The sequence below is a fragment of the Eptesicus fuscus genome, chromosome 7 (genome assembly GCF_027574615.1).
Source record: "Eptesicus fuscus isolate TK198812 chromosome 7, DD_ASM_mEF_20220401, whole genome shotgun sequence".
NCBI classification, from domain to species: domain Eukaryota; kingdom Metazoa; phylum Chordata; class Mammalia; order Chiroptera; family Vespertilionidae; genus Eptesicus; species Eptesicus fuscus.
Genome location: NC_072479.1, coordinates 77,780,521 through 77,795,081, shown reverse-complemented (window position 1 = coordinate 77,795,081; position 14,561 = coordinate 77,780,521). Strand labels below are relative to the sequence as shown.

Genomic DNA, 14,561 nt, shown 5'->3' with positions numbered 1-14,561 from the left:
TGTGTGTGTGTGTGTGTGTGTGTGTGTGTGTGTGTGTGTGTACGTACGTTTGAGAGAGAGGATTGATGGGGTGTTTGTGGGTATGGATGTTAGTGTGCATGTAAAGAGAGATTTTTGTGGTTAGTAATTTATAGAATTCCACCAGCAGATGACTCAACACATGTGAACAAACGGAGGGAAGTTCGCCCTGGAGTGTCTTTGAGAGGCAGCCATTCCCAATGCCTTCCTCCATGTAGCTACAATAAAGGTCCCTCTGCAGAGGGAGGGGTGTTCACGGGCTGGGTGAGAGGGCCACGTGATGCTAAACAACGCTTGGACGCTCCCCATCACCAGCCTTAACTGTGGAAAACTGAGGCATTTTCCCATCTACTGGCCTACTGAATGTGTAGGGGCTGTTTGTCTGCGAGTATGCCTGTCACTCACCTAAGATCAAATCACCATTAAGGGGATGGCATTCTTTATGCATAAACACCTAGGAACAAGCTGGAGTCCAGCCTTTTCATCAGGTGAGAATTCTGAAAGGTTTTCCAGAGAAGACCTGGGAATTGCTCTTCACAGTGATCCCCATGTCTTAATCTGCTACAAACTGTGCATGGTAGAAAAAGAAAGGAAGGCAAACAGAAACCGTGTGAGGGATGAATGGGGAAACTTTCAAACTAGGGTTTGGTGTTGGTTGACACAGTGAAAGCCCGATTCTTGGCAGCTGTTGAAGATTGGCTTTTGGGTGGCAAAGGGCCCACTGACCAACCCTGTCGTGGTATTCCACACGCTGTGTGATGGGGTAGCTTCTATCTGCAATCTGGCCCATTGTCATGCTTCTTTTGGCAGGGAAGAATATGGAAGGGTTTGGGGGGACTGGGCCTGTTATTGAAAGTCTTTTTGTTTTTTTTTTTTTGGTTTGTTTGTTTATCTACACTTGTTTATGCTGTGAGCCAAACCTCTATTTAAAAAGTTGATACTCACTTTCAATATTTTATTTCATATTATTATATTTGCCATGAATAGTTATCTTGATGTAAATATAAAGATTTTTTTGTTTCTGTAGATAGTAAACTTTTTTTTAAAAAAAAAAAAGGGAAAATGGAACATTTTTATAAAGTTGCATTTCAATCACCATTTTTATACATTGAAGCTATCTCCAAGCCCAGGAAGAGAGTGATGATTCATTTGCATGGAGGTCTTTGGACGGCCGCTCTTCTACCTACTCTGATATAAATGATAATCTGATGCAGTTATTTTGTGCCAATTAAATGAGGATGCTGCAAGAATGTTTTTTCACTAGTAACTTTTGCTAACCTTTAGGTAGCTTTTGGGTCCATGACTCCCAAGTGAAAGACTTTTTAAACAACACCGAATGCTTATCTTTGGTGTCCATTTCTTCCCAACACTTTTTGGGTATAACTCTTCCTTCAGTACTATAGACAGACCTGCTCATCACCTAAACAAGCTCCTAAGTAAGTCTTGATTGTGATTTTTTACTTTTTATTTCCTCTGACATCATAGAAAAGAGTGTTTACATTAAAAATGCCTTTGTTTCTCATAAATGATTATTTTTCCCTTCCAAAGCAATGATTTTACAGTAATTCATGACATTTATCAAACAAGGCAAAGATAATACAATAAAAAATAACATGGTTTCAAGGCAGATTTCCGAATAAGTATGAAAATATTGAAAGAATGAAATTGTTGCAGACTCTAAATAATGACGATATTTGCTGGGGCTTTTTTGTTGTTGTTTTTTTTTTTTGGGGGGGGGGGTTGTTTTTTTGTTTTTTGTCTTCATTGTTTAAGACTTACTGAGTTTTCTATTTTCTTAGTATTGCCTACGTGCCTTTATGTTTGCAAAAGTTATTTTGAGTCAGTACATTTCCCCAATGAACTTAACTATTCTCCTTCCCTTTCAAATAAGAGAAAGGAAAAAAAGGATTTATACTCACATACCGCTTAAATCTAATTCCTTAACCAAACTAATCTTTCCCCCCCTTCTCCAAATGCCATACTTTCCTAAAATAAATATAAGCCCAGGAAAAATCTAGGTGTGGAGCCATTAGAATGGCAGGAGAACAGATGTGAGTCTGTAACCTTATATGAGCAGCTTCGTCCAAGCTGCTTGACCCCAAGCAAAGGCCAGAGCACAGGTCTTAGTGAACTGCCTGTTTTGTTTGTTTTGTTTTAAAGTACATGAAGTAATGATGGCCAAAGCAAGTTGGAACCTCTTCATTCCAGAGTTGTGTTTATCAGTCTAGGCAGACTGGTCATTTTTCTTCAAAAATAAATTGAAATAAAGGAACAGAGATTCATCAAGTATGTGGCTTTCATACACACCCAGTACATCCCAAAGGATGCCTAAGGACATAGAAAGTAATTTCTGCTAGTGAAGTTCTCCCCCTCCTGGAGACAGCAGTATTATTGTGTTCATTTCCAACTCCAGATCCTTGAAGTGTATTTGTTGCAATTTGTTACATTTTTATATGAGTCTATTTCCAGGTGCCATTAGATAAACTCAGGTCTTTCCTATGAAGGAATTTCTGGCCCATTTAGGGGAAAAGAGAATTGTATGGACAGCCATGAAACCAATGGTAGAAAAGGTTGGAACTAACGACCTTGATGCTAGTGGTAGTTCTCCATGGAGGAAAAGACCAGGTGTAATAATACGAGTGTTATCAGTGTTATTTCCACCACACTGATAGAATGTCTTTCCAGTCATCTAAGCCAACTTTTAAAATATTGTTTCTTTGGTGAAAACACCACATTAGGGTGTTTTTTCCAAGTATAATTTTTTTCTCATTTACATCACACCTGGTTTTGTTCTCAGCAGAAGATGAAGACAGTAGCTCTGTACAGGGATATATCTACTGGTCTTCATCTGACAAAGAATTTCTTCATATTATGTTTAAGAAAATATCCACTTTCTAAAAACAGAATATCCAATTATGTCCAGCCCATTTTGATGGGATTCCAGAACAAGTTCCAATCATTGCAATCCCAGTAAAACTGTAGAAAAGGGGTTGCATGTCATGTAGACTGTTCATATTACATGTATGTATTGCGATTTCCTCATGTCCCCTGCCACTCTTAGTTCGCGATTTCCTGATGTCCCTGTCACTTTCCCAGAGAACTTTCCTTGAAGGTAAAAAGCTGTGCAAAAGGCATGAGTCTCAGGCCTATACTTTGTTTAAATGATGGAAAAACATAAATTATTTTCTAAGTAATAAAGATATGAAAATTATCATTGTAAATAAAGTTTAAAGTTTGAAATAACTGCTTTACAAATGTGAACTATTTGTGTGATGAACAATTTTTGATTAATGAGAAGCAAATAATCAAAAAATTATTATCTATTCTACTTTGGAAGGTCTTTTTGGTGCTTCTGTGTCAGTATGGGGATCTCCACTGTCCTCATTTTCAATATTTCTAAAATAATGAAAACCACAATAAGGGTCTTATCATCCTTTTCTTCCAACCAAACCCTGATTTCTACTTAATGCATTTTCTAGTTTATATGCCATTTTAGAAGTAAACTGCCTTTTAAACTGTCAGAAGACTCCAGTAAAACAGAGTTCTGCAAACTTTCATAGTCTAGAGCAGTGGTCGGCAAACTGCGGCTCGCGAGCCACATGCAGCTCTTTGGCCCCTTGAGTGTGGCTCTTCCACAAAATACCACGGCCTGGGTGAGTCTATTTTGAAGAAGTGGCGTTAGAAGAAGTTTAAGTTTCAAAAATTTGGCTCTCAAAAGAAATTTCAATCTTTTGTTGTACTGTTGATATTTGGCTCTGTTGACTAATGAGTTTGCTGACCACTGGTCTAGAGTAAATCAAGATATTTCTTATTCTAGAGATTATTAGTAATGCTTGCGGGGGAAAATCAATCAAATTTTAAGTGCTAATAGCTGAACTCTATAAAATTGATAGCTGAAGTATCTACATACTTTGAACCAAATTGGGTTTCTTTCATTCACCTTCTCTCCTAACAAGCAGCAAAATACTTTATGCCCATTGTTCTAGTTCGTTCATTTCTCTCATGATTTTTTTCATGAGGTAAAACTGTGAACTTGCTGATGTTGTCCGTTCATTTTTCTTATTTGTTCAACAAAATGAAAACTTTAAAATAGGAGACAGATTAGCCATTTTAGGCAAAAGGCATTCCAAAACTTAATTATTCTTAGAATTTCTAATCAGAGGAAAATAATACCAGTGCTCAGTCCTATATTCATATCAGTTTGTTCCTCTAGGAAACATTCAAATTCCTATTGAAAATTTAGGGGCGAATTACTTAAACTATAAGCACTGAGTAAATTAAGCTACTAACCATGCATTAGATAAAGAACTTAAATTGAGTTTCCATAAGCATTTGTATGTTTCACACTAAAGAACCACAGAGAAGAACACAAACATGTTTTTCAGTCTGTGTTACGCACCATGGACTTTAGACAATTTCATTTGCTAAAATGCTGCTGCTTTTTTCTTAAGGGTTCTTTCACCTTACCTAAACTTATCTTTATGTTCAGACTATCAAATCATTCGAACAGCAGGTTAACAATGGTGACAAAAACAATAACTGGGCATTTTGTTGCTCAACATGTTTGAAGATACAAACTGAAGATTAAGGATTTGTTTTATTGTTGGAACTCAATGTTAATTTGCTTTAAAAATACTGATCCAATATAAATTACTTGAATGCAGGTAAGACTATAAACTATATAAAAATAATATATAGATGGAAAACAAAATTAGCTTTTGACACATGCCTAACGCTCTAAAAAGAATCCAAATTCTCCATATTATACTTTTAAGGTAGAGTACCTTGACAGGTGTTGGTATCTGTGGATTTCTGCTTCACTGAAGAGTGGTGGAGCACAAAAGAAAAGCCTTCTCCTTATTGATAAGAAATACTGAACATGTCCATGTTCAGATTTCCTCATTGCTTCATACCAAGAAATCATTTTTAGTCATGCAAATAATGCAATAAAAGTGCTTCACAGATAGTAATATTTAATTATCAAATGTACTTTCAAAAATATTTAAATTTGATTTATTTTTAACCAAAGCTGTTAATTTATTATTCAATTTAAATGAAACCCACAAAATGACATTCCATGATATAGAGATGCTAAATATTTTGATGTAATCAGAACTAGTATTATGTAACAGAAAACTGTAAAGATGAATATTTATTTTTTTCGAATGTCCTTTAACTCAGGAAGAAAAATGTTTTATGAAGAGTCTAATAAATACATGTGATAGAGAAATTTACTCCCAATAATTTAATTAGATTAAGTGTACAAATTATACTCAGAGTTCTGTGTTACCCTAAGAAAAAAGAATGTATTATCCACCAACTTAATCATGTTTTAGCTTATTTTAAGATAAATGGTATATTAATAGAGGTTATATTTTACTAAATTATACTGCAATTTAAAACCTAAATACTTATCTTCATTACCAAGGAAAATTAAATCTCATTAATCTTGACTTCCACAGATGAAACACTGAGCAGTCAATAAACCACACCCACTGCATTCATGTGCCAAGAGTGATCAAATGGTAGGTTGGAATTTGAAATTTATAAATAGAAAAGTACTTAAAAATATTTGTAAAGCTTTAATGCTTTAATTAAATTTTCAATGTCAGTAGAAATACCTATTTCCAATGAAACAGAAACTACAGCAGGGAATCAGGGAATTCTTCCTGTCGTCTAAAAAAAATAAAGTCAAAGGCATAGGGGGAAAAAATAGGGCTTCTCCTCAATTTTACTTCTCTAACTCAAAGTTAGTAAAGAAAAAAATAATTAGAAATTCTCCTCTGCTGTAATAAGGAGGTTGCCTTTCACCTCAAGTTCTAACGTGGCACACCTAGTTTTATTGGACAGCCCATCTTACTAAAAAGTGAAAAAAAGAAAAAATAAGGCAGAACTGTGCATTGGGAGTGAACACTACATAAAACTTCAAGGATCATCCCAGTACACCTCTCAATTTTATGACAACCAATTTAGTTAGTTATTAGTTACTCTGGAGTAAAGGGACTTAATAGCCTAATGGATCCATATTTCAACCCTGACTTCATTTATTACAATCAGCACTTACACATGTTTCAGAATGTGAATTAGCCCTTGGAGCTTTGACACTGCTGCTTGAATACTTTTGAAAAGAAGGATTTTTTTTTAATAGTAGTAATTTTGCTCCTCTTGAATAACAAATTATTCAGGTGGTTCAATGTGAAATTAAAAGTAATTGCTTAAAGATCTTTTCTTCGTTTATATAACTCGTTGCTGATAGAATTGCCATCACCTTTCTTTTAAAATTTAACTGATTATGTTTATGATTTTAAACCCATGTTGTCAGATACTTTGCTTTAGCTATTATAAGCATAATCCAGTACTATAGTCTTACTATCTTTAAATAATAGCTCTAACATATCTATATATTACCTGTTAGTAGAATTGAAGTGGCTTGAACTTTAGTATATATTTGTTCATTAGTTTAAAGATCGCTATTTTTAATACTCTGTAAAATATTTGCATGGGATTATTACCATGTTATGTATGCTTCACTGGTGTTTGTTTGTTTTCATTTTTTAGTGTAGTTCGTTTCTTGGTATATTCTCACAGAACTCATAGCATTTTTGTTACAACAGGACAATTTATTAGTTGACAAGCACTGCAAATAAATATCACTGAACCCATCATCCCCTGCTATTTCTTCCTAGAGATTTTTATCATGCAAATTACAAAATGAAAATCGGTGCTTTTATAAATATCCTGAAACTGTCAATGCAAAATGATGAAAATCAGATTCTCCCTGGCTTTCCCTAATGACATTAGGATATGCAACTGAAAGAATTTCAATTTCACTCCAGAGTTGTTTTTGTTTGGATTGATTTGCTTACTTTGATTTAATTTTTGGTGTTAAAATATGTTGATTCCTGAAGAGGCATATTGTTGTGACCAGTTGTTACCTCTTCCAGGCATAAAACTGTCATTGGAAAGTTGAAATTAGCATGTCTCAAATATTTGAATTTGTAGGATATTTACAAACCAGAGAGTATTAACTTAATTTAGTATTCCTAAAAAGCAATATTTTCAAATAACGACCAACCAAAGTAACAGTGTAAGGGATGTCATTTGTACATGAGAATGTAATTCTCATGACTTTTAACAACTGAATATGTTTATTAATACCATTCCAAATGTATCAACTTTTAAAAACCTAAGAGTGAGGCATTGGACTTAAGTAATCATTTGGCAATTAAAAAATAAATCTGTCTTCTCAACTGTCTCTTGCACCTAATATATGTAGCAATATTTGTATCATCTTATTATAAATACTGTTTGTTTAGTGACATAGTTAATGGCTGATACACGTTTCGTAAAAAGTAGAATCTGTACAGAAAAAATATTAGATAAATTGTATTTATTTTTATTCATTTTTAGCTTAGACACTATAATGATGCTCCTTTTTTGCCAGATTTACTGGAAGTGCCTCATGGTTTTCTCTATATATTAATATTACAGTAAAAATATACTCAAGATTATTAGACTTGTGTCACAAATGATGGATGTGGATTTATGATGTGAATATATGTATAATATAAATATAATTCTGTGGTATCGTGTTTGATGTAGCCTTTGTACAACCCAAGTCCTCCATCCAGCCTTTTGAAGGCATGCTTTCCTCTCATTTCCAAATATAGTGGTTGTACCCAGCCTCCGATGGTGTGACAATCATTGGCCTTCCTACAATTTCCAATGACTCCTGAGAGCTTCTATTCCCATGGTCATATGTGGAGGGATAGTTTGGGACTAGAGTGATGGGAGCTTTGACTATCCCAACTATGAGGCTTAGGAGTTGGGATTTTGCCTCATAGACAATGGGGAAATCAATATATTTGAAAAATTAACTCCTTGGGAACTTGGGGTAGAAATCACATTTTACTTTTGTTTGTTTCTTAGGACTATGCTACAGTTTATTCTTCAAAGTTAGTGTATGGGTATCCAATACATGAGATATTTGGTTGGACAGACTCAAAATTATTTTTCTTCTGAGTGTTTGAACAACTTTAGAGAGCAATTTGTCTTCATGCTTTAATAATCTAATGAACATAATGAATAGGAAAGGCAGGATAAATGCATAATTTTTTCCTGTAAATACCAGTTTTAAATGTATTGAAGTGGCACCTTAGAAACATCCAAAGTTGACCATATGATTTTTTGTACTGTTATTATATGAATTCACGAACTTATTCTATGTATTTCAACCATTATACTTATTCTTATTGATAGTCAAACTTTCTTATAATTGACTCTTAGGATCTTATTCAAGTTGTCTCCTAAGTCTTTTGGGCACAATCTGGACTTCACAGTCTCATTGCTTCTTGACATGACAAAATATTCCAGGCTCATCTTATATCCCTGCACTTGGTAACAGTCACATATGAAGAAGCCATATGCTATTTCAGTGCTAGTTGTGCTTATTGGTACAGCACTTGGTTGGGCATTATTTCTAGATCTTTTCAGTGCGGAGAAAAGATGGAAATTCAGATGGAAAATGCCTAATTCAGATGGAAAATGCCTAATTCAAATTTCAGACTACAAAGTTTTTCTTAACCTCATTCATCTTGTAGATGATATTTTAAGACTGGCTGAGGTCACTGAAGGAGTAAGTATAAATAGAGCAAAGAAGAGATTCCAAGGACTGAACTGTGGGGGACTCCAGCAATGAAGACTCAGAGCAAATGACCACTGAGGCAGGAGGAAAACTAAGGGAATGTGGAGTTCTGAAAAATGAATGAAGAAAGTAGGTCAAAGAGAAGGACACAATCAATACCCTTTATTTCTGCTAATTACAGAGCAATTAAACTGAGGTCTGGAAATTAATCATTAGATTTAATCATGTGAAAGTCTTTGATAAAAACAGGTGTGGTGGAGTGGGAAGGCAAAAAACTACTGTTTTCCCGTCTATATTTGAAAACAGACAATATGAATATCCATATAGGTGTATAGTAAATGTGGTGATGGCAAATTGTGATATTTCTCTCCTGATTTTTTCCTATTTCATCACTGAATTCCCTAGCGAAGTCATCAGCTGGTAATGAGAGTTGGGGAAGAAATGTTGAAAGTTTGAGAAGTCATTCAGGAGAGAGGGAAATGATTGGGTTGTTGAAAGGTATTAGGTGTAACAATGCCTGTAAGGGGCCAGTGAGGCTGGTGGTCAAAAGTTCAAAAGAATCCCTGAGGGCATGCTAGTGAGTTGTTCTTCAACTATTTAAAACAGCATAGATGTAAACCTGGAGTTGACAGAAAGTTGGATTTAACCCAGGTGTGGTTTGCCAAAGTAAAACAACAAATTGCTAGATAAGCAAGATAATTGAGGCAGTATGGAAGTGAGTGATTAAAATGAGTAAAACCAAAGGACTTGCATGCATGCATATAAGCATAACCAATGGACACAGATACCAGGGGGATGAAGGAGGGCATGGGAGGGGTGGGAGGGCAAGGGAAGGATAAGGACACATATGTAACACCTTAATCAATAAAGAAAAAAATAAAAATAATAAAATGAGTACAAGAAACTCAACTCAGGTAAGGAGCAAAATGAGTATATGAATGCTGTGAGTTGAATTATGTCCCCCCAAAGAGATATGTTAAAATCCTAATCCCCTGTATCAGTGAATGTGGCCATATTTGGAAATAGGGTTTTTGCAGATGTAATCAAGTTACTATGAAGTCATTAGAGTGGGCCCTAATTCATATGACTAGTATCTTTTTAAGAATAGGAAAGATACACAGAGAGAAGATTGCCATTTGACCACAGAGGCAGAAATTGAAATGATGGATCTACAAGCCAAGGAATGCCATCCATGGCCAGCAAGCACCAGAAGGTAGAAAAGGCAAGGACAAATTCTTCCCTACAAATTTCAAAGGGAGCATAGTTCTGCCAACACCTTGATTTTGGACTTCTAGTTTTCAGAACTGTGAGATAATCAAGTTCTGTTATTTCAAGTCTCACAGTTTATGGTACTTTGGTATAGCACACTTAGGAAGCTCAGTCATTTACTGTTAACTGATTTATGGTTAATTTCACACTTCAGTGGCAGTTGTGTGGTTGTGACAGAGATTGTATGGCCTGCAAAACCTGAAAAATTTACTGTTTTACCCTTTACAGAAAAACTTTGCTGACCCTTGATCTATTCTAGAGTATGAAAGTGGGATACAGCCAATACAAGACTATGTATGAGAAGCTCTGAATATTGTGGAAAAATAAGCATCATGTTAGTCAAAATAGTAACATTAACTGTAGACAGTAGAGCTCCAAAAGGCATCTTTTTAGAGAGTGAATTTGAACAAGTTGGGAATAGACCAAATTACACTCTCAGGGGAAAATCACTATTTTGTTTTTGTTTTTGTTTTTGGTTTTTTTGTAAGGTAAATAGGCCCTTTGCACTTTGTGCTAATAAATACTGTCTCTCCTTTAATGCATCAGTGGCCGCCTGTTGTACACATTGAAAGTATAAAATCTATTCAGATGTTTACTCACTATTCCTGATGGCAAAGGCTGGTTTGATTGCTAAACTAAATTATTTGGTCATTCAGAGTTTGGATACACACCGTTGCTTTATTGTAAGGCCTATTATTTTCTTTATTTTCCTTGCACCCTTTTTTTCTTTCATAGTAAATATGCTTATAATAATATCTGAATATTGATTCATGATCCAAACCATTATGTGAACTGAAGTTATATATGTAATGATAATACTGTCTAGTCATTAATGCTTTGTTATTTCCAATGTATTTGTAGGGGAACTCACTTTAGAGATGTAATATGGCTCCAGCAGTAAAGGCTGGGAAATGTTGGACTCCCTGTTTAACTCTCTGCAGCCTCAGGTCTGACTGACTACCCAGAAAGCCAGAATTCGGCCCAAAGGTAAATGTCAGGCCCTAGGAAGGAGGTTAATGAATGTATAGAGTGTGGAAAGCTGCCTGATGTTATCTGTTAACTTAGAAGTGCATTGTTCTTTGTAGTGATCTATGTGACTACCCACCATATGTTTTTACTGTTATCCCCTGTAAAAATGAGACCCTGTCCTGGGAGGGGATAGATTCTTCCCACTGGCCAGCACTGGCAGCAAGCAGCCTCTTTGCCTGTGTATATAAGTTTCTCCAATTAAAGCTCTTGTGACTTTGAATAAGGCTGCATGTCAGTTCCTTGGAATTGATCCTGAATTTAGACTTTTGGGCCTTTCCCCCCAACAATTGCTGCTGTGAGCAGGATTCCAAGGAACCCACGAAAGCCAGGGGGAAATGAGGGGAGAACAGGCTCTGCTGGGGGAAGTCCCAGGATGGCCAAGTACTCATGCTTTGGCCCAGTTGGCACAAGCATTGGGGGCCACTGCGTGGGTATAGGAACGGGCTGAAGACACCTGCCTGAGTGGCAGAGTGATGGGGGAGGCTGAAGATAGATAAGGAAAAGAAAGATGTTAAGGCCACAGTGGCCTTGGTAGCTGGGCCCCTTCTTTGTGCCTGGGGGTTCTCTTGGGAAGAGGCATGAGCATTGGCCGCTAGGAATCGCCATTTAGAAGGGGACTTGTAGTTAGAATGGGAAGCCCGCCTGGCTACAGCTGAAGGGCTCTCACCACGCCTTCGTGATGGTGACAAGAAGGTAGGAACCTTAGCCTGTAGAGGTGCGAAAAGAAACTGGGTGCTGTGCAGCCAGGTCTGGGTGGTCCTGGTCAGGGCAAATTGGGACCCCAAGACATGGGACCCCATGGAGGATTCAACCCTTTCTTTCTCTCAGAGGAGGAGGAACAGAAGGACATGACAGAGATACCAGACTTACAAGCACGATCAGTACTGATAACCAAGTTTAAGACAGAGCAGCTATGGCCACAGGGAGTGAACTTGGGGGATTGCGGGGACCTGAAGCAGCGGGGGCCAAACATGGCAGGGATCTCCCTTTTCCGCGTCCCGCGCGGAAAGAGAGATGAACGAACCGGTCCTAAATGGAGGCAGGCCAGGGATTGAGAAATAATAGAAATAAAGAAAACAAGACGCAAAAATAGATTCATGAAGCTGGGGCTGGGTGGGACGCCATCTTTCCTCTCTCATGGAGAGGCGGCATGACGACGACCCTGAGCCACCCAGCAGGTTTATCTTATATCCCCAAAATCCAGGAAGTAACACCAAAACTTAGGATCAAAGGAGCTTATTTGCATTCTTAACTAGGCCCCAGCATTACTGGATTTACATATCTAGACCCGCCCCTGCTTGCACCTGGGCTGCTATGAAGTCAGAACTGATTAACATGTCCGGCCTCATTGGGGAAGCATGTTCCCAGATCGTGGTTCTGCCTAAACCCTGAGTTCAGCTGATGATAATTAAGGAAATGCCCAGGTGCCTCCCAGGCGGCCCTCTACAGGGCATCTCCCTGCGAGAGGCGCCAGTTAGCTTCTGTGAGGGAACACACCTCAGCTGAGTTAGGAGGGTTAGGGAACAGGTACAGGCAGAAAGGAGTCTGGATGCTGTGCTTATGGTACTTGTGTGCCAAAGGCGTCCTCCTGGCAAGGGCAGAAATCTCTGGGTGCATGCCGGGGAGCCTGGCCGACTGTGGGCGACCTGCCCTTCTCCCCACCCCGATGGTAGATAGAAGAACTTCAGGAATTGATTAGAGAGCTAGAAATAAAGAATGTTATTTATGTGCAGCATGTCTGGGGGTCTGATAATGAGCTATTTACCTTGGCATGAAAGATACTATACTACAGTCTTCCCCCAATCAGTGGTATGGACCTCTGGTGTTGATTCTGAACCCCATGGTTAGACTACCGGTAAACCAAGTGGCCCAGGCTATTGCAGATTTAGGAGAAACTAAGAGAGCCAGAAGATCAGCTAATATTTGGGCAATAGGCAAGAAGGGTGGCAGGTGCGGAGAGAAAGGCCTGGTCAGGGTCTCCCACCAACAACTGTAGTTGGAGTCAATGAAAGTGGCACGCCATTAGAGAGAATTTGGTAGAGGCATAAATAGAATATTGGGGACTAGCTATAATTTGTAAGTCATGTTAATCATGCTCTGTTAACCTGATTGTCCTGTTCTGACTAGAGAAAGCACATTCTAACCTGGCTGAGCGTTGTATGCCCTGGGACATGAGAGCTAACATAGGAATGCAGTCCATCCTCCTTTTCTGAGAACTGCGTAGATTACCAACCATGTTGATGAACCAATCTGGTCCCAGAGGCATCTGCCCTTTGCAATCACAAGCCCCTATGGCCTGTAATCTGGTCATGGAGGTACCTGGGGGCACCTGCCCTTTGCAACCACCAGCCCACATTGCCTGTAACCATTATGCCTTGCCTACTTTCTCATGCCTGTAATTCCTACTTTCCTGTGTAATCATGGTCCCTTTACCCAATATAAGGAGTTGGCTTGTGGGGATGAGCAGAGAAGATTTTCGTGGATGACCTGCTGCTCTGCCATACTGCTGGCAGTATTGGAATAAACACTCATATATGATTCAACCCTGACTCTGCTCAATTGGCTCAAGTTGTGACAGGCAGCCTAGACCCATTGGTTGTCTGGTTACATATTCTAGCTACTCCGGTGGGACCACAAGCAGAGAGTCCTCTGGGGTGAGTACCAGGGATCCCACTTGCTGCCTGGACCAGGGGTTCCCGGGGCTGAGGCCTGGAATCTTTTATTTGTAATGCTGCCAGGAATTTTCCTGTTTTGAGTCACAGCTGCAGCCTCAGCAATCCCTGTCATCTCACCTAAGACCTAAATTGAATTGAATGTTCTATAACTCTATAACGAGGAGCATCTGTTGTCTGTTGCCTGTTGTCTGTTGCACCCCAATCTGGTGTGAGCCTGATCAGCTCTTGGTTGCAAGCAGCCTCTCACCGTTCTTGCCTGGTCTCCACACCCAAGCCTGATCAACTTAGGGTCGAGACACGGCCCTGCGTGGTGGACTTCTGTCTGGTATTCTGTCTGGCTGTGCAGGTAAGCCACAGTGGTTATCTGTCTGTTGTGCACACTTATAAATATTATATATGAGAGTGTCTCTGTTGATGGTAATTTTGTGTCTGTTGTTTGGTTTAATTTGTTTAAAAATGCGGGCATATCCCACTTTGCTGGGGGCCCCAGCTGCTTGTGGCAGGCTGAATTTGTGGCAGGGATTGCAGGAACTTCCCAGAATTCTTGATCTTGGGGACCCTCCCTGCTCTCCCTCTCAAGGCATCAGCCACCCATATGCTTAGCTAGTGAGAGTTCTTGTCTGTGTATAATGTAACTTTGGTTACAGATGTTCTTCGCTTGCTTTTTTTTTTATCTTTTGGGGACTTAATTTGCTTCTCACAACTGTTTTATGCACAGAGGGAATCCTCTGTCTCTGCTGTTTGTCTTTGCGCTACTCAGACCAAAGGTCATTTGTTGTGCTGGCTTAGTGTGTGATAAGAGTCTAAAGCTAATGTACCAGTCCTTCCTTTTGAAGAGTATTCATCTATTTACTTTAAGGTTTGTTTCTGTTTTGCATTAGGATAAGATCTCTTCTTACATGCAAGATTTCATGTTGTTACAGTCT

At 38.4% G+C, this 14,561-nt stretch overlaps 1 protein-coding gene across 1 annotated transcript in view; it reads left to right on the top strand.

Annotated features, from left to right (window-relative positions):
* The first annotated feature begins 13,581 nt into the window (after positions 1 to 13,581).
* SLCO1C1 (solute carrier organic anion transporter family member 1C1) overlaps positions 13,582 to 14,561 on the top strand; it is a 56,173-nt gene continuing 55,193 nt past the window's right edge. The window contains exon 1 of the mRNA XM_008140474.3: positions 13,582 to 13,614. The gene's annotated coding sequence lies outside the window, so the exon portion shown is untranslated. The remainder of the gene's footprint in view (positions 13,615 to 14,561) is intronic.